Below are 19439 nucleotides of genomic sequence, written 5' to 3' on the forward strand. Positions count from 1 at the left end.
TTTTTACCTTTGAAATTAAACAAATCTGATTGGCTGTTTTTGGCCTGCTTCCTTCAGAATTTAAACCCCAGTCTCCCAGTGACTGACTGTAGCAGATGTTACGCCTCTACCATTAGGAGTGTATGAATGGCAGCAATGTAAATATTCCCCTTGAAAATCAAAAGGTGAATTTTGATTGGCTGCTGTAGGCTCCACCCACTTTTCTGAATATTAGTGCCAGTCACCCAGTGGCCAACTGTGTCACGTTTGAGAACCCTGGCAATAACAGAATGGCTAAAATCAATCTAGCAAATCTGATTGGCTGTTTGTGGCTCCACCCCTTTAGTGAATTTGGACCCCAGTTACCCAATGACTGACTGTATCAGGTTTGAGGCCTCTGCCACTAACAGTGTAAGAATGGTAGCAATGTGAATATTCCCCTTTGAAAATCAATAGGTACATTTTGATTGGCTGTTGTAGGCTCCACCCACATTTCTGAATATTCATCCCAGTCACCCAGTGGCCAATTGTGTAAAGTTTGGGAACCCTGCAATGTAAAAAATGAAGTTGTTGGCACCGCCCACTTTTTCTAACCTTGACATACAGTCACTCAATTATCAAGTTTATCAGCTTTGGGGTCCTTGGTATCAATACTTTGTATATTCCCATTGAAAAATAAACTAATCTGGCTGTTTGTGGCTCCGCCCTCTTCCTGAATTTTGACCCTAGTCACCCAGTGACCAACTGTACCAGGTTTGAGGCATCTGCTTTTACCAGTATAAGAGAATGGTAGCAGATGAGATATTCCCTTTGAAAATCGAAAGGTGAATTTTTATTGGCTGTTGTAGGCTCCACCCACCTTCCAAAATCTTAATCTGTCACCCAATGACCAACTGTGCAAAGTTTGAGAACCCTGCCATTAACGGTGTAAGAATGGCTGCAGTTTATATTTTCCCAGTAAAAGTTGTTTTGGCTCCGCCCACTTTTTGTAACCTTGACACACAGTCACTCAATGACCAAGTTTGTGAGCTTTCAGGTTCCTGGAATCAAAAATGTGTGAATGGAAGCAGTTTATCCACCAAGGAAATCTGATTGGCTGTATGTGGCCACGCCCCTTTAGTGAATTTTGACCCCAGTCACCCAATGACCCACTGTAGCAAGTTTGAAGCCTCTGCCATTAACAGAGTAAGAATAGCAGCAGTTTAAATATTCCCCTTGAAAATCAATAGGTGAATTTTGATTGGCTGTTCTAGGCTCCACCCATTTTCTTGAATCTTAATTGCATTCGCCCAGTAACCAAGTGTGGCAAGTTTGAGAACTCTGTGATTAACAGTGTAAGAATGGCTGCAGTTTACATTTTCCCATTTAAAATGAACGGCTGAAATTTGATTGGCTGTTTTATGCTCCGCCCACTTTTCCTGGATTTGTAACCTCGGTCACCAAGTGACCAACTGTGCCAAGTGTGGGGACTCTGGCTTGATTACTGTGAGAATGGCAGGCTTTTACATTTTTTCCATTGACTTGAATGGGTGGAATCTGATTTGCTGTTTGTAGCTCCGCCCAGGTGTGCAGGGGGGCCGCGAGACCCCCAGAACATATCATCCCAGGTAGTAAGGGATCTGTGTACCAAGTTTCGTTCAAATCGGTCAAGCCGTTTTCGCGTGATCGCGGCACATACACACACACATACACACACACACACACACACACACACATACATACATCCGATTTTATATATATAGATAATAATAATAATAATATGGGAGGACATTAGACTATGACTGTGGTAGGGATTAGATTGTGAGCTCCTCTGAGGACAGACAGTGACATGACTATGTACTCTGTAATGTGCTGCAGAAGATGCCAGTGCTATATAAATACATAATAATAATGTGGTAGGACATTAGACTATGGCTATGGTAGGATTAGCTTGTGAGCTCCTCTGAGGACAGACAGTGACATGACTATGTACTATGTAAAGTGCAGCAGAAGATGTCAGTGCTATATAAATACATAATAATAATAATATGGTAGGACATTAGACTTTGGCAGGATTAGATTGTGAGCTCCTCTGAGGTCACTGTGGCTGCAAAAGAAGGTGGAAGGCTGTGCAGGAGTAAATGGTCAGGGAAAGTTGATATTTACTGCTGCTGCTGGGCTGATAACAAGGGGGGGCAGGGACAGTAGCAATAAAACTGGAGGGGGCTGGAGGAATGCTTTTGTCCAGGAAGACAGACAGACTTGGGAGAGTGTAACAACACGTTACAGACGAAAGTTAGCCTGAGCTGAGAGAGAGCGATGCAGATTGACAAGCCAGAAAGAGAGACAATACTTGCAGCTATAGCGTCCATGGTGTCTGCTATCTGCTGCTATACAGATCCTACTGCCCACAGCAGTGGTGCTCAAATACCCCTTTTTAAAATTCGAGTTTGGTCGAATTCGAATAGTAAATTATTCGAGGTCAGTCGAATATTCGAGTCGAATAATTTTTACTATTCGATTCGACCTCGGACTTCGAGCTCACTATTCGAGTCGGTATTCGAGCTCACTATTCGAGCTGACTATTCGAATTGGCCTTAAATAGCTTCCAACACTTGTTTTGAGGGTGAATGATGCAAGAAACATCTTTTTTTCCAAGTAACAACAGCAAGTGATTATGTGGGGATGTTCCTTTAAAAAAAAATGTGGAAAGAGAAGTTGTGTCCTTAATTTTGTTCAGTAGTGTTACTGTATATACTTGTTCTTCTTCTTCTTTATCTTTCTTCTTCTTCTTCTAGATCTTCTTCTTCTATATCTTCTTCTTCTTCATCATCTTCTTCTTCTTCTTCTTCTTCTTCATCATCTTCTTCTTCATCTTCTTCTTCTTCATCATCTTCTTCTTCTTCTTCATCATCTTCTTCATCTTCTTCTTCTTCATCTTCTTCTTCTTCATCTTCTTCTTCTTCTTCTTCTTCATCTTCTTCTTCTTCTTCTTCATCTTCTTCTTCTTCTTCTTCATCTTCTTCTTCTTCTTCTTCATCTTCTTCATCTTCTTCATCATCTTCTTCATCTTCTTCTTCTTCTTCTTCATCTTCTTCTTCTTCATCTTCTTCTTCTTCATCTTCTTCATCTTCTTCTTCTTTTTCATCTTCTTCTTCATCATCTTCTTCTTCATCTTCATCTTCTTCTTCTTCATCATCTTCTTCATCTTCTTCTTCATCTTCATCTTCTCCTTCTCCTTCTTTTTCAATATCGTCTTCTTCTTCTTCACGTATTTCTCTTTTCAATTTTTTTTTTAAAGAAATGCAGCTATTTTTGAGCGTAACAAATAGCTGGTGGGCGCACGCATGTTGGAAGCGCCATTGTATGTGCTCCCTGGCAGTGGAAACACAAAGACAGCAGGAGGTAAATTCAGCAGCAGGAGGAGGAGGATGAGTGTGTGGCAGCAGGCAGTCAATGAGGCAGGCAGCTCGCCGTGACATAATAGCCCTGGTACCTAGCGGTGATACCAGGGCTGTAAATAAACACAACAGGAGGTCCCAGACAGCGGTCGTGCAGCCCACATTGTGTCCAATACACAACTGGGACAACACAGTTTTCAACCCGGGCACCTCAGAAAAATTAAACCTTTTTTTTTTTTAATGGTTTGTTTGGTTTTGGTTTTGCAACCAATATAGCTATTGTTTGACGTAATAGCTGGTGGCAGAGTGGCAGCAGAAGAAGGTAATTCTGTGTACCCTGGCAGTGGGAAACACAGACAGACAGCAACAGCAGCAGGAGGAATGGAGGAGTAATGTGAGCAGCTATTGTTTGACGTAATAGCTGGTGGCAGAGTGGCAGCAGAAGGTAAATCATCTGTGTACCCTGGCAGTGGGAAACACAGACAGACAGCAGCAGCAGCAGCAGGAGGAGGTATGGAGGAGCAGTGTGAGTGTGGCAGCAGGTAGGCAGCGTGACATAATAGCCCTGGTACCTAGCGGTGATACCAGGGCTGTAAATAAACACAACAGGAGGTCCCAGACAGCGGTCGTGCAGCCCACATTGTGTCCAATACACAACTGGGACAACACAGTTTTCAACCCGGGCACCTCAGAAAAATTAAACCTTTTTTTTTTTTTTAATGGTTTGTTTGGTTTTGGTTTTGCAACCAATATAGCTATTGTTTGACGTAATAGCTGGTGGCAGAGTGGCAGCAGAAGAAGGTAATTCTGTGTACCCTGGCAGTGGGAAACACAGACAGACAGCAGCAGCAGCAGCAGGAGGAGGTATGGAGGAGCAGTGTGAGTGTGGCAGCAGGTAGGCAGCGTGACATAATAGCCCTGGTACCTAGCGGTGATACCAGGGCTGTAAATAAACACAACAGGAGGTCCCAGACAGCGGTCGTGCAGCCCACATTGTGTCCAATACACAACTGGGACAACACAGTTTTCAACCCGGGCACCTCAGAAAAATTAAACCTTTTTTTTTTTTTTAATGGTTTGTTTGGTTTTGGTTTTGCAACCAATATAGCTATTGTTTGACGTAATAGCTGGTGGCAGAGTGGCAGCAGAAGAAGGTAATTCTGTGTACCCTGGCAGTGGGAAACACAGACAGACAGCAGAAGGGCAGTACACAGCAGCCCACTGTAGATGTAAAATGTGTGGCTGCAGGCGACGTAATAGTCAAAGTGAACCAGGCTGGCTTAGTGAGCAGGAGCCAGGAGGTGGTAAAGGGTGGTAAGGCACATTAACGATGGTTCTGGCAGCCAGTTCATGTCCCCCTCTCGCCGACAACAGGGGCCAGGAACTCGCCTTCCACCCACGCCTGGTTCATCTTGAGAAACGTCAGTCTGTCCACAGACTTGTGAGACAGACGTGAGCGTTTCTCGGTGACCACGCCACCAGCTGCACTGAAGCAGCGCTCGGACAGCACGCTGGAAGGGGGGCAGGACAGCACTTCCAGGGCGTACTGCGCCAGCTCGCTCCAGATCTCCATGCGCTTGACCCAATACTCCAAGGGATCAACAGGGGCATCGCTGTCAAGCCCGCTGTACGACCCCATGTAGTCAGCCACCATGCGGGTCAGGCGCTGGCTGTGACCGGAGGAGGATGCTGCTGCATGCATCTCCTCTCTAGTCACTGCTGCTGGAGCCTCTACAGTCCTGTAGAGCTCGTGGCTGAGAGACAGCAGGTCTGTGGGGCGCTTGCTGCTGCTGGATGCAGGCACCTGCTGCTGCCTCTGTGCTGGCTGGACAGTGGGGGTGGCAGGCTGGGGGAAGGCTTCCTCCAAGCGCTCAACAAGGGCCTGCTGCAAGCTCCTTATTTGTTGCGCTGGGTCTCCTCCTGCAGGCGGCAGGAACTGGCTCAACTTCCCCTTGAGGCGTGGGTCCAACATCATGCTGATCCAGATGTCCTCCCTCTGCTTCATCTGGATCACCCTGGGGTCCCTGCGCAGGCACGTCAGCATGTGCGCTGCCATTGGGAAGAGGCGGGCCACGTCTGCTGGCACATCGACGTCAGTGCTGTCCTCATCCTCCTCCTCTGCCGCCTCATCCTCTCTCCACCCCCGCACCAACTCAGCTGCGCTGTGCTGATCCCCCTCATCAGCAGCCAGGTCAGGGACCTCCACCAAGTCCTCCTCCTCCTCCCCCTCAGAGGTGGACTGCGCAGCTGGTTGCCGCTCCTGCTGGTCCAAGGCTGCCGCTCCCTGTTCCAGCAAAGCATCGAGGGCCCTGTTCAGCAGAGAAACCAGGGGCACCCACTCGCAGACCATAGCATGGTCCCTGCTCACCATGTTTGTGGCCTGCAGGAAGGGAGCCAGCACAAAGCACACCTGCTGCATGTGCCTCCAGTCATCATCGGGGACGATGGACGGGATGTTGCTGGTCTTGTCCCTTCTCTGAGCTGCGGAAACAGTGGCCAGGGCAAGGTACTGGTTGACAGCGTGCCTCTGTTCAACCAGACGCTCCAACATCGCCAGGGTGGAGTTCCAGCGAGTCGGAACGTCAAGGATCAGCCGATGGCATGGCAGATCCAGCTCCTTTTGCACGTCTTCCAGGCTCGCACAGGCTGCAGCCGAGCGCCGGAAGTGACGCACAACATTCCTTGCCGTTTCCAGCAGTTCGCCCATCCCCTGGTAGGTGCGCAGGAACTTCTGCACCACCAGGTTCAGCACGTGGGCAAGACAGGGGATGTGGGTCAGGTTTCCCCTGTCTATGGCAGCAACCAGATTGGCCCCATTGTCGGACACCACCTCTCCGACTCTGAGGCCTCTGGGGGTCAGCCAAATCCTCTCCTGCTCCTGGAGTTTGGCCAACACGTGGGCTGCCGTCAGCTTGGTCTTGCCAAGGCTGACCAACTGCAGCAGCGCTTGGCAGTGGCGGGCCTTCACGCTGCTGCTGAGGCGGGGGGTTTGGCCAGGTGTGGCGGAGGATGGCAGAGGATCGGAGGAACCCGCTGCAGTTCCCCTGACCCTGCGGGGTGGCACCACCCACTGTGTTGCTGCTGCTGCTGCTGTGCCCGCTGCTGCTCTCCCATCCTCACCCCCTTCCACCAAGCTGACCCAGTGGACAGTGAAGGACAGGTAGCGGCCTGTCCCGAAGCGGCTGCTCCAGGAGTCCATGGTGACGTGGACCCTTTCACCAACCGCGTGCTCCAGCCCTCGCTCCACATTGGCCATCACAAAGCGGTGCAGTGCAGGAATGGCCTTGCGGGCGAAGAAGTGTCTGCTGGGGAGCTGCCAGTCTGGGGCTGCACAAGTAAGCAGCGCCCGCATGTCGCTCCCCTCCTGCACGAGCGTGTACGGCAGGCGTTGGGAGCACATGGCCCGTGCCAGCAAGCCGTTCAGCTGCCGCACGCGACGGCTGCTGGGAGGCAGAGCCCTAACCACCCCCTGGAAGGACTCGCTCAAAAGGCTCTGGCGTGGCCTTTTGCTGGCACGGGAATCAGCAGACGGAGCAGAGGAGGCCACTGAGGACTGGCTGCCAGAACAGGCCTCAGTGTCGGCGGCAGGAGTTGCAGAGGGGGGAGGAGCAGTGCGTTTCCGCACTCCTGCTGGTGCTGCTGGAGGAGCAGGAGGGCGGGTGGCTGCTGTTGCTGCTGCTGCTGCTGCTGAAGGCTGTGCAGTGATGGGTGTGGTGCCACTGCCAGCACCAGATGCCTTCAGCCTCTGGAACTCCTCATGCTGGTGGAAATGTTTCGCAGAAAGGTGGTTGATCAGCGAGCTGGTGCTGAACTTTAAGGGGTCTGCACCTCTGCTCAACTTCCGCTGACAGTGGTTGCAAGTGGCGTACTTGCTGTACACTGTGGGCATGTTGAAAAAACGCCAGATTGGTGACAAAAACATCCCCCTACGGCATGGAAGCGCTGCTGCCTGTCTCTCTGTGGTGGTTGGGGGGGGGGCTTGGGTGCGGCTGGTGGTGGTACTGGCTGATGCTGCTGCTGCTGCTGCTGAGCCTGAGACACCAGCAGGCTGTGGGACCTGCCTACTGCTGCCAATGCTTGCAATGATGCGCCTCCTTGCAAGGCCCACAAGCGCATCCTCCTCCTCCTCCTCAGAGCTGCTGATGACGACATTCCCTGGAGCTGCTGGCACCCAGTCTTTGTCTGTCACCGGGTCATCATCATCCTCCCCCTCCTGAAACATGTCCTGCTGGGATGATGACCCCCCAAACTCCTCTCCTGATGCATGGATGGGCTGCTTGACTGTCGCCACAGTCTTGCTGTCCAATCCCTCCTCCCCCAAAGTGCCCATCAGCATCTCCTCCTCCAAATCGCCAACAACAGCAGACAATTGACTCATCATGCCTGGGGTCAAAAGAGTGCTGAATGACAGGTCGGCGACTGACGGTGAACTGGCCTCCTCCCCAGGCCCTGCTGGGCGGCTGCTGCGAACAGGGGTGGTGGTGGTGGTTGTGAGGGTGGAGGCCTCGGATGCAGAGCTGATGGCGGGCTGCTCATCCTCCGTCATGAGTTGCACCACAGTGTCTGCATCCTTTTCCTCAATGGGACGTTTCCGACCCGGCTGGAGGAAAATCGGAGCAGGTGCTACACGCTGCTGCTGCTGTGTCTCTGCAGCGTGAGTTGCAGATGCTCCTGCTGGGCGGCGCCCAAGGCGTCCACGGCCAGTGGCTATGGGAGGAATGTTAGCCACTGTCGCTGCTGCTGCTGCTGCGGAACTGTGCATGGTGGCGCGGCCGCGGCCTGCCACAATGCTGCTCCCTCTCCTCCTGATTCCCTTGCTGCCCTTCCCCTTGCCCAAACCGCGCTGGCTGCCACTTCCAGACATCTTCGATGTTTTGGGCGTATAGACAAAAGTTTTTTAAAAGGGCGGGTGAAAAGTGGGGTACTTTAATGAAGTGGGTTGGTGGGTGAGGTGACTGAGTGAGTGTCCCTAGTACAGTAAGTAAGTAGTAACAGTCAGGAAGTACAACTAGCAGTTACAATAATCTATCAGTAATCAGAAGGAAATAGAGTGTGTGTAGTGTGTACACAGACAGTGAGTGCACACACGCAGGAGCTAGTAGCCTATGAACAGTGACTGAGTGTCCTAGACTCCTAGTACAGTAAGAGTAAGTAGTAACAGTAAGTACAACTAACTAATTACAATAATCAATCAGCGATCAGAAGGAAATGGAGTGTGGGTGTGTGTACACTCAGACAGTGAGTGCACGCACGCAGGAGCTAGTAGCCTATGAACACAGTGACTGAGTGTCCTAGACTCCTAGTACAGTAAGAGTAAGTAGTAACAGTAAGTAGAACTAACTAATTACAATAATCAATCAGCGATCAGAAGGAAATAGAGTGTGGGTGGTGTGTGTACACTCAGACAGTGAGTGCACGCACGCAGGAGCTAGTAGCCTATGAACAGTGACTGAGTGTCCTAGACTCCTAGTACAGTAAGAGTAAGTAGTAACAGTAAGTACAACTAACTAATTACAATAATCAATCAGCGATCAGAAGGAAATGGAGTGTGGGTGTGTGTACACTCAGACAGTGAGTGCACGCACGCAGGAGCTAGTAGCCTATGAACACAGTGACTGAGTGTCCTAGACTCCTAGTACAGTAAGAGTAAGTAGTAACAGTAAGTACAACTAACTAATTACAATAATCAATCAGCGATCAGAAGGAAATGGAGTGTGGGTGTGTGTACACTCAGACAGTGAGTGCATGCACGCAGGAGCTAGTAGCCTATGAACACAGTGACTGAGTGTCCTAGACTCCTAGTACAGTAAGAGTAAGTAGTAACAGTAAGTAGAACTAACTAATTACAATAATCAATCAGCGATCAGAAGGAAATAGAGTGTGGGTGGTGTGTGTACACTCAGACAGTGAGTGCACGCACGCAGGAGCTAGTAGCCTATGAACAGTGACTGAGTGTCCTAGACTCCTAGTACAGTAAGAGTAAGTAGTAACAGTAAGTACAACTAACTAATTACAATAATCAATCAGCGATCAGAAGGAAATGGAGTGTGGGTGTGTGTACACTCAGACAGTGAGTGCACGCACGCAGGAGCTAGTAGCCTATGAACAGTGACTGAGTGTCCTAGACTCCTAGTACAGTAAGAGTAAGTAGTAACAGTAAGTACAACTAACTAATTACAATAATCAATCAGCGATCAGAAGGAAATGGAGTGTGGGTGTGTGTACACTCAGACAGTGAGTGCACGCACGCAGGAGCTAGTAGCCTATGAACACAGTGACTGAGTGTCCTAGACTCCTAGTACAGTAAGAGTAAGTAGTAACAGTAAGTACAACTAACTAATTACGATAATCAATCAGCGATCAGAAGGAAATAGAGTGTGTGTTGTGTGTGTACACTCAGACAGTGAGTGCAGTGCGCACACGCAGGAGCTAGTAGCCTATATGAACAGTGACAGTGAGTGTCCCTACGGGTACAGTAAGAGTAAGTAGTAAGTAAGTACAACTAACTAACAATAATCAATCAGCAATCGGAAGGAAATAGAGTGTGTGTAGTGTGTACACAGACAGTGAGTGCACACACGCAGGAGCTAGCTAGTAGCCTATAAACAGTGACAGTCAGTGAGTGTCCTACTCCTAGTACAGTATAACTACAATACTATTAGTAAAGGACAGCAGAAATACTGGTATAGATGAGAGAAATAAACAGAGGACAGCTGCCCACAGAGGCAAGGCCCCCCTGAGGCCTAAACCTGTAAGCTTGCAGCAGCTGCCTGTCTCAAATGTAACACACAAGCTACTAACTAAAATACAATGTCTATCTAACTAACAACAATATAGGTGTATATGGCAGGTGTAGGTGAGCAAAAACGCTAGGTAAATGACCACAATAGAGCACTTGCTAAGCCAAAGCACAAAGGAGCAACTCTCTCTCTGTACAAGTCTCAGGCAACGGCAAGCATGGAAAAACCTAACATGGCGGCCGCTATTTATAGGGTAGGGGCTGGCCAGGGTCCCCCTCTGTGATTGGCTGCCGTCAGAGGGCCTGGGAGCCCTCTGATTGGCTCTAAGGACATCAATCTGGGCTATGACGCTATTCGAGCTCGGTACCGAGCTCGAATAGCGCCGGTTTGCTCGAATAGCTCGAATAGTGAATGGGCTATTCGAGTGTACTCGGATAGCCCATTCGAATAGCTCCAGCTATTCGGAGCTCGAATACCGAGCTCGAATAGCTGAAAAAGAGCTCGAATATTCGAGCTCTGCTGAGCACCACTGGCCCACAGTACCCCTCTCGCATAGCTACCTTTCCCACAGCCACTCCACATCTTGCTTCAGCCCTGTCCCCTTCCTAAGGAGGAGAGGGGAGGGGCGCTCATGAGGAGAATGACTCTGTGCGGAGAGACATTACACAGTCGCTCCGCTCAGAGTACCCTGGCCTGAATAGCTACCGTCTCCATTCAACTTCACCCCCCTCCCACAGTCTCGCAAATCAAACTTCCCTGTCCCCCAAACCGCACCAGTGACTTCCTTTGAAGTCCTTTCTCTTCCAGCTCGCTATGCTTTTCTTCTGGGCGAGAGTGCACTAGTGTTGTCCGGATCATGAACGATTCGGATCTTTGATCCGAATCTATTTTGTGAGTCGAACATCCGAATCATCAAAATGAGTGATTCGGATCGCAAAAGGGGCGGGGCCAGGAGCGACACGCCCCCTCTCAGAGGGCAGCGGGGTCCTGGAAGCAGAGCAGAGATGGATCGCTCTGTTGGAGGGGACTCAGGGGAGCCAGCCTTGCAGGGACAGGTAGAGGGGACATGGGTGCCACTGCCAGATATGTGTAGAGCACACGTACTGGCTGAAATGTGCTGCTCATTATAGGCTGTCTGTTCCGTAGTTGTGCATAGTGATCACATTGGAAACTATTGGCTCAGCTCAGCACAGCTCAGTAACTTTGCAGGCACTGTGATTGCAGGGCAATATGATCCTCCTGGCTCCTGCACTCGCTCTGAACAGCTGCACTTATCTTTGGGGAATGCTTTCTTTCACTGTGTGACGTTTCCATTCAAAGTATACAGATGTCTGTAGGTGAAATATATGTAAAGCTGAGCATATGATTGCAGCATGTGGGTATTGTGTGCAAACAAACATTTCTGCTCTCTGCTCGTCCCTCCTCCCTTCTCTGTCCACTCCCTGCCCTCTGTCCATCTTCTCCCCTTCTCTGCGTGTCCACCCCCCTCTCCTTCTCCTGTCCTGCTAGTCATTTCACCCCCGAATGCTTCCATTGTAAAATGATCCGAGATTCGGATCAAAGATTCGGATCTTTTCAATGATCCGATTCGAATCATCCGGATCATTGAAAAGATCCGAACTTCCCATCTCTAGAGTGCACGGCGGCGGCTGCAGCGTGTGACGTCACAGACGGATGTCACACAAACAACAGGTGGGGAAACAAAGGCAGGGGAAAAAACGGACGCTGCGCATGAGCGCCCTTGCTAGGTTCAGTGCCCCGGGGCACGTGTCCTACCCTGACCCCCCCCAAGCTACGCGCCTGAGCTGCCCCCCAGTATAGGTTAGATTAGGTAGCTGCCCCCCAGTATAGGTTAGATTAGGTAGCTGCCCCCAGCGTAGGTTAGATTAGGTAGGTGCCCCCCAGGGTAGGTTAGATAGGTAGCTGCCCCCATAATGGAGGGGGGAGCCTGAGCCGCGGGGAGGGCAGCCCGACCTGTACCTCCCTCTCCCGGGCCGCCCTCCGTGCTCCCCCCTCAGATGCAGAGCGCAGCGGCAGCCAGGGAGGGAGCGCTGTATACAACATACCTTCCTGCGTTACAAGCGCTGCTCTCTCGCCGCCGGTCTCTTCCTCTCTGCCGCCTATACGATGATACACACGCTGGTTCCTGTTTAGCCGGAACCAGCGTGTGTATCATCGTATAGGCGGCAGAGAGGAAGAGACCGGCGGCGAGAGAGCAGCGCTTGGAACGCAGGAAGGTATGTTGTATACATCGCTCCCTCCCTGGCTGCCGCTGCGCCCTGCATCTGAGGGGGGAGCACGGAGGGTGGCCCGGGAGAGGGAGGGAGAGGTCAGGCTGCCCTCCCCGCGGCTCCGGCTCCCCCCTCCATTTCAGCGCCCACCTCCCAACAGCTCCCGACAGCGCCCCGGGCGGCGGCACGGGCCGCACGGCCCTAGAAACGGGCCTGAGTATAGGTGACTAAGCATAAGAATGCATTCTTCTGTGAACTAAGACCTTAGCTGTAGGGATAACAGTGGTGCCTGGATGAATGAATCTGTGAATGCATTTGTTTGAACATTTGCATGCGAGAGTGCGAAGGGTTAATAGATTTTTGCTGTTTTCTGGCCACACCCCCTTCAGCACCTCCCTTTCCTTAATAACTTATTTATTATTGTCCTAACTAGAGGTGATGTGCCTGGATATATGTGTTTCTTTTCATGCTTATATGCATTTGCACCACACAGAGAAAAGACTGGCAGGCACTCTGGACGTAAAATTTGCACCAATTTATTGGTACTTTGCACTGATAACGTCTATAAGCCAGTTTGGCAAACTTATGACGACTTCTTAATACAGTTCCAAGCATTGCATAACAGTGCATAGCATCATCAACTCAGCTTAGAGCAAAGCAGGAAAGCAAGTGAGGAGCCATAGAGTAGGCAGTGCAGGTATACTTGCGTGACCACCTTGGTGCAGACAGTGGTGGACTAGATGGAGGCATACAGTGCTGGGGTTAATCCAAGTCGGCTGCCCTTACAGCCGTTTCGCCTTTGCTTACTTCCGGCCTTGTCAGAGGGGCTTCTCGCCATTTGTGGTCGCCTGCAAGCATATGGCCAGCGGGCCTCTCACTCCCACGGTGTGCAGCGCACTCATTGGCTTCTAGGGGTATATGCATTTGCGCTTAAAGGCCCATTTAAACCAGGCACTAGCAACTTGCTGTAGTATTGCAGCTTGTGTCTGTTCCTGTGACCTGGTGTATTGTCTGACCTGATTCCTTGATCGATGCCGATTCTGGCCTGTATAAAAACCCGACCACTGCTATGTTCAGCTTCCCGTTTGGTTACCGATATTGGCTTGTAGAACCCGATTTGTTTCCAACTCCTGCTGTGTCCGATTCGCTGCTATGTTGCCGACTTCTGCCTGTCTGATCATCTGAAACCCTTCTCTGTGGCTGCTACATGGAGGGTGCATCTTTTTGCACGGAGGTTGTATCCTGTTCCAGCACTGATCTCCACTGACTATAGCCTGGAGTGTGACAATGGTATGGGGGGGGGGGGGGCATGCATAGAGCTGAACAGGAGAAGGTCCTTCTATAGTGAAGATCAGAATATGTTTATTAACTAATAGTGACACATTCTTAGGGCTGGTGCACACCAGAGCGGTTCTGAAGCGTTTTTTAAAATGCTTGCAGGGGGGAAAACCGCTTGGCTAATGAAAGTGAATGGGCTGGTGCACACCAGAGCGGGTTGTTTTTTCCACAAACGCAAACTCGGGGGCTGCAGCATTTTTTAGATTTCTGAAGTGTTTCTGCCTCAATGTTAATGTATAGGAAAGGTGAAAACCGCTCTGAAAAGCGATAGATCAGATCGGTTTTCCAGGGGTTTTTGTTACAGAAGCTGTTCAGTAACAGCTTTACTGTAACAATATTTGAGATCTGCTACACAAAAACGCTCCAGAAAACGCTAGGTATGTTTAGAAAACATGCCTAGAATCGCTTTGAAATGTGCTTCAAAACCCTCTAGCGTTTTCCGGATCTGCTAGAGGTTTTTGGTGTGCACTGGGCCATAGTCAGGAGCTATAAAACCTCCCTTTATTTAAGGAGTTCCCTTCAGCCTCTGGTTGTTCTTGCTGTAGCCTCTTGCAGGCGATTGTCGGGTTTTTCAAACAATGAACAATTATTTATAACAGATTATAGGTTTAATAAAAACATATATAATTTATTTTTTTATCTTTATAGAATACAAGTCCTTCTCAAAAAATTTGCATATTGTGATAAAGTTCATTATTTTCTGTAATGTACTGATAAACATTAGACTTTCATATATTTTAGATTCAAATACACACAACTGAAGCAGTTCAAGCCTTTTATTGTTTTAATATTGATGATTTTGGCATACAGCTCATGAAAACCCCAAATTCCTATCTCAAACAATTAGCATATCATGAAAAGGTTCTCTAAACGAGCTATTAACCTAATCATCTGAATCAATTAATTAACTCTAAACACCTGCAAAAGATTCCTGAGGCTTTTAAAAACTCCCAGCCTGGTTCATTACTCAAAACCGCAATCATGGGTAAGACTGCGGACCTGACTGCTGTCCAGAAGGCCATCATTGACACCCTCAAGAAAGAGGGTAAGACACAGAAAGAAATTTCTGAACGAATAGGCTGTTCCCAGAGTGCTGTATCAAGGCACCTCAGTGAGAAGTCTGTGGGAAGGAAAAAGTGAGGCAGAAAACGCTGCACAACGAGAAGAGGTGACCGGACCCTGAGGAAGATTGTGGAGAAGGACCGATTCCAGACCTTGGGGGACCTGCGGAAGAAGTGGACTGAGTCTGGAGTAGAAACATCCAGAGCCACCGTGTACAGGCGTGTGCAGGAAATGGGCTACAGGTGCCGCATTCCCCAGGTCAAGCCACTTTTGAACCAGAAACAGCGGCAGAAGCGCCTGACCTGGGCTACAGAGAAGCAGCACTGGACTGTTGCTCAGTGGTCTAAAGTACTTTTTTTCCGGATGAAAGCAACTTTTGCATGTCATTTGGAAATCAAGGTGCCAGAGTCTGGAGGAAGACTGGGGAGAGGGAAATGCCAAAATGCCTGAAGTCCAGTGTCAAGTACCCACAGCAAGTGATGGTCTGGGGTGCCATGTCAGCTGCTGGTGTTGGTCCACTGTGTTTTATCAAGGGCAGGGTCAATGCAGCTAGCTATCAGGAGATTTTGGAGCACTTCCTGCTTCCATCTGCTGAAAAGCTTTGTGGAGATGAAGATTTCATTTTTCAGCACGACCTGGCACCTGCTCACAGTGCCAAAACCACTGGTAAATGGTTTACTGACCATGGTATTACTGTGCTCAATTGGCCTGCCAACTCTCCTCACCTGAACCCCATAGAGAATCTGTGGAATATTGTGAAGAGAAAGTTGAGACACAAGACCTAACACTCTGGATGAGCTTAAAGGGACACTTAAGTCAAACAAAAAAAATGAGTTTTACTCACCTGGGGCTTCCAATAGCCCCCTGCAGCTGTCCGGTGCCCTCGCTGTCTCCCTCCGATCCTCCTGGCCCCGCCGGCAGCCACTTCCTGTTTCGGTGACAGGAGCTGACAGGCTGGGGACGCGAGTGATTCTTTGCGTTCCCAGACACATTAGCACCCTCTATGCTGCTATATGGTATATGATATATGCTATAGCAGCATAGATGGCGCTATTGTGGCCAGGAACGCAAAGAATCACCCGCGTCCCCAGCCTGTCAGCTCCTGTCACCGAAACAGGAAGTGGCTGCCGGTGGGGCCAGGAGGATCTGAGGGAGAAGGCGAGGGCACCGGACAGCTGCAGGGGGCTATTGGAAGCCCCAGGTGAGTAAAACTCATTTTTTTTTGTTTGACTTAAGTGTCCCTTTAAGGCCGCTATCGAAGCATCCTGGGCCTCCATAACACCTGAGCAGTGCCACAGGCTGATTGCCTCCATGCCACGCCGCATTGAAGCAGTCATTTCTGCAAAAGGATTCCCGACCAAGTATTGAGTGCATAACTGAACATAATTATTTGAAGGTTAACTTTTTTTGTTTTAAGAACACTTTTCTTTTATTGGTCGGATGAAATATGCTAATTTTTTGAGATAAGAATTTTGGGTTTTCATGAGCTGTATGCCAAAATCATCAATATTAAAACAATAAAAGGCTTTGAACTACTTCAGTTGTGTGTAATGAATCTAAAATATATGAAAGTCTAATGTTTATTAGTACATTACAGAAAATAATGAACTTTATCACAATATGCTAATTTTTTTAGAAGGACCTGCATAACCTGCTAGGATTTTATGTATAGATGTATAATCTGCTAGGATTTTATTTATAGAGGATTTATATACTATGCATGCATGATTTATCATACGGAAAAAAGGAGACACCAAGAGCCCAATATAGTGTAGTATGTACTGGAAACAGTGGAAATGAAAGGGTAAGTATATTGTTATACTCACAAGTCTGGGTTACTGTCCAGGCAACAACCACTGATAAGGCAGGTGGGAAGTATTAAACCCATCCCCACTCAGGATTAAGAAGTCGCTCTCTGTAGATCTGAGATAGGAAAACAAATCCCCTCCACCAGGGGTGGACACAATAATTGTACAGTTGTACAGAGGCACCAGAAGTATAAAAGGAGAAAAAACTTGGTTTTAGGCTACTTGCACACCAAGACGTTGCGTTAGGTGCTACGTTAAGGTCGCATAACGTGCACCTAACGCAAGGCCTGGTGCTCTTCGATATGGACGTCAGAGTGAGCCGCGTTGTGCAGTTCACTCTGGCCACCTGTGATGCCGTAATGCGTACTCTTGGACGCATGCGGCATCACGTGGTCCCGCCGGCCAATCGCCGCACAGAGCGGCCGCACCAGGAAGTAAACACTGCACGTCACAACGTGCAGTGAATATTAATTAGCCATGTGCCTGGCCGCTCTCCGCTCCTCCCCAACATGACTGCGCATGTGCAAACAGTCTGACGCGGCTTAAGCCGCTGTAACGCTGTAGCATGCTGCACTTTCCGAAGAAAGTGCAGCGTTACATGTAACGCAACGTGGGCAGTGTGAACAGCCCACTTGTGTTACATTGCTGTGCGTTGGGGGAGCGTTACAGGCTGCACTAACGTGCGCCTGTAACGTCCCTGTGTGTAAGCAGCCTAAAAGGATGCTGGGGGGTTAGTGGTGGACTCCCCAAAACAAAACACTAGATGCTGTTGATTAATTCAACAATTTGGTAGTTTATTTACATACTCCGGGTGGGTGCAGCATAATTTGTGGGCATATCCCACTTCATCAGGCAATAAAATGGAGTACAAAACTCATTCATTCTCGTCAAGAGCTTAGCGCCTCCGAGGGTGGGGCACCATATGTGCTGACACTGTGACCAGTTCACTGACTGCCTCACCACAGATAGCAGTTGTGTGACTGGAGCCCCATATATGTGCTGACACTGGGGCCAGATCACTGATTGCCTCACCACAGACAGCACATATATGGGGCTGCAGTCACACAGCTGCTGTCTGTGGTGGGGCAATCAGTGAACTGGCCCCAGTGTCAGCACATATATGAGGCTGCAGTCACACAACTGCTATCTGTGGTGAGGCAGTCAGTGAACTGGTCCCAGTGTCAGGACATATATGGGGCTGCAGTCACACAGCTGCTATCTGTGGTGAGGCAGTCAGTGAACTGGCCCCAGTGTCAGCACATATATGGGGCTGCAGTCACACTATTGCTATCTGTGGTAAAGCAGTCAGTGAACTGGCCCCAGTGTCAGCACATATATGGGGGTGCAGTCACACAACTGCTATCTGTGGTGAGGCAGTCAGTGAACTGGCCCCAGTGTCAGAACATATATGGGGCTGCAGTCACACAGCTGCTATCTGTGGTGAGGCAGTCAGTGAACTGGTCCCAGTGTCAGCACATATATGGGGCTGCAGTCACACAGCTGCTATCTGTGGTGGGGCAGTCAGTGAACTGGTCCCAGCCTCAGTGAGGAAGCAGGGAGCCACTGTCCTGTTTCCTCTGCACAGCAGCCGCGGGTTATGCTGATATGAGGTCTATAAAGGAGGTGAAAGGGCCAGCAGGGGACTATACTAAATGAAGCGGCTGCTGGCTCAAAAGATAAGATGAACGGCTGCTGTGCGGTGGGCGGGATGCTGCTCTAGGATCCATGCTGCCTCATGAACTATAGAGATGGGAAGTTCGGATCTTTTCAATGATCCGGATGATTCGAATCGGATCATTGAAGAGATCCGGATCTTTGATCCGAATCTCGGATCATTTTACTACCGGAAGCATTCGGGGGTGAAATGAACAGCAGGACAGGTCTGTGGACAGGAGAAGGGGAGGGGGGTGGACACACAGAGAAGGGGAGAAGATGGACAGAGGGCAGGGAGTGGACAGAGATGGGAGGAGGGACGAGCAGAGAGCAGAAATGTTTGCACGTAATACCCACATGCTGAAGTCATATGCTTTACATATATTTCACCTCTATGCTCATCTGTGTACTTTGAAAGAAAAGGTCGCACAGTGAAAGGAAGCATTCCCAGAAGTGAAGTGCAGCTGTTTAGTGCCGAGTGCAGGAGGATTATATTGCCTTTCAATCACACTGTCTGCAAAGTTACTGAGCTGAGCTGAGCCAAAAGCTTCCAATGTGATCACTGTGCAGCACCACGGAACAGCCAGCCTATAATGGGCAGCACATTGCAGCCAGTATGTGTGCTCTACACATATCTGGCAGTGGCACTGATGTCCCCTCTCTCTCATCTACCTGTCCCTGCAAGGCTGCCTCCCCTCCAACAGAGCGATCGATCTCAGCTCTGCTTCCAGGACGGACCCCGCTGCCCGCTGAGGGGGCGTGTCACTCCTGACCCCGCCCCTTTTGCGATCCGAATCACTCATTTTGATGATTCGGATGATCGACTCATAAAATAGATTCGGATCAAAGATCCGAATCGTTCATGATCCGGACAACACTAATGAACTAGTTTCACATGGTGTCAACGGCGGTCTGCCCCTGACTAGGATGAAATGGTGCCCTAGGCAAGATAAAAGTTTTTGCCCCTGCATCAGGGGCAGAAGCCGAAACCCCAGGGTTGAGATACTGTGATGTGCACTAAACCAAGCGTTTTTAAGTAAGTACCCCGGTGTTGTGCGTGCTTCCAATAGGAATTAGGAACAGTCTGCACAATCCTTTGTTTCCCCTTACATTCAAGACAGCGCTCTCTCCCGGAGCAGTGGAGGGGGCGTAAGCAGAAGGCAAAAGTTGTTGCAGCCAGACAGTGGAGCGCACACCGGGAGATGGACGCTGTGTTGGTCTGAGCTGATGGAGAGCGGTGGTTTTGAG

General features: G+C 49.5%; 1 protein-coding gene across 1 annotated transcript in view; it reads right to left on the minus strand.

The window, feature by feature from the left end:
• LOC137543598 (class I histocompatibility antigen, F10 alpha chain-like) overlaps nt 1–19439 on the minus strand; it is a 97738-nt gene that overhangs the window by 17829 nt on the left and 60470 nt on the right. The gene's annotated exons all lie outside the window — the stretch shown is intronic.

The sequence above is a fragment of the Hyperolius riggenbachi genome, unplaced genomic scaffold (assembly GCF_040937935.1).
Source record: "Hyperolius riggenbachi isolate aHypRig1 unplaced genomic scaffold, aHypRig1.pri scaffold_113, whole genome shotgun sequence".
Classification (NCBI taxonomy): Eukaryota; Metazoa; Chordata; class Amphibia; order Anura; family Hyperoliidae; genus Hyperolius; species Hyperolius riggenbachi.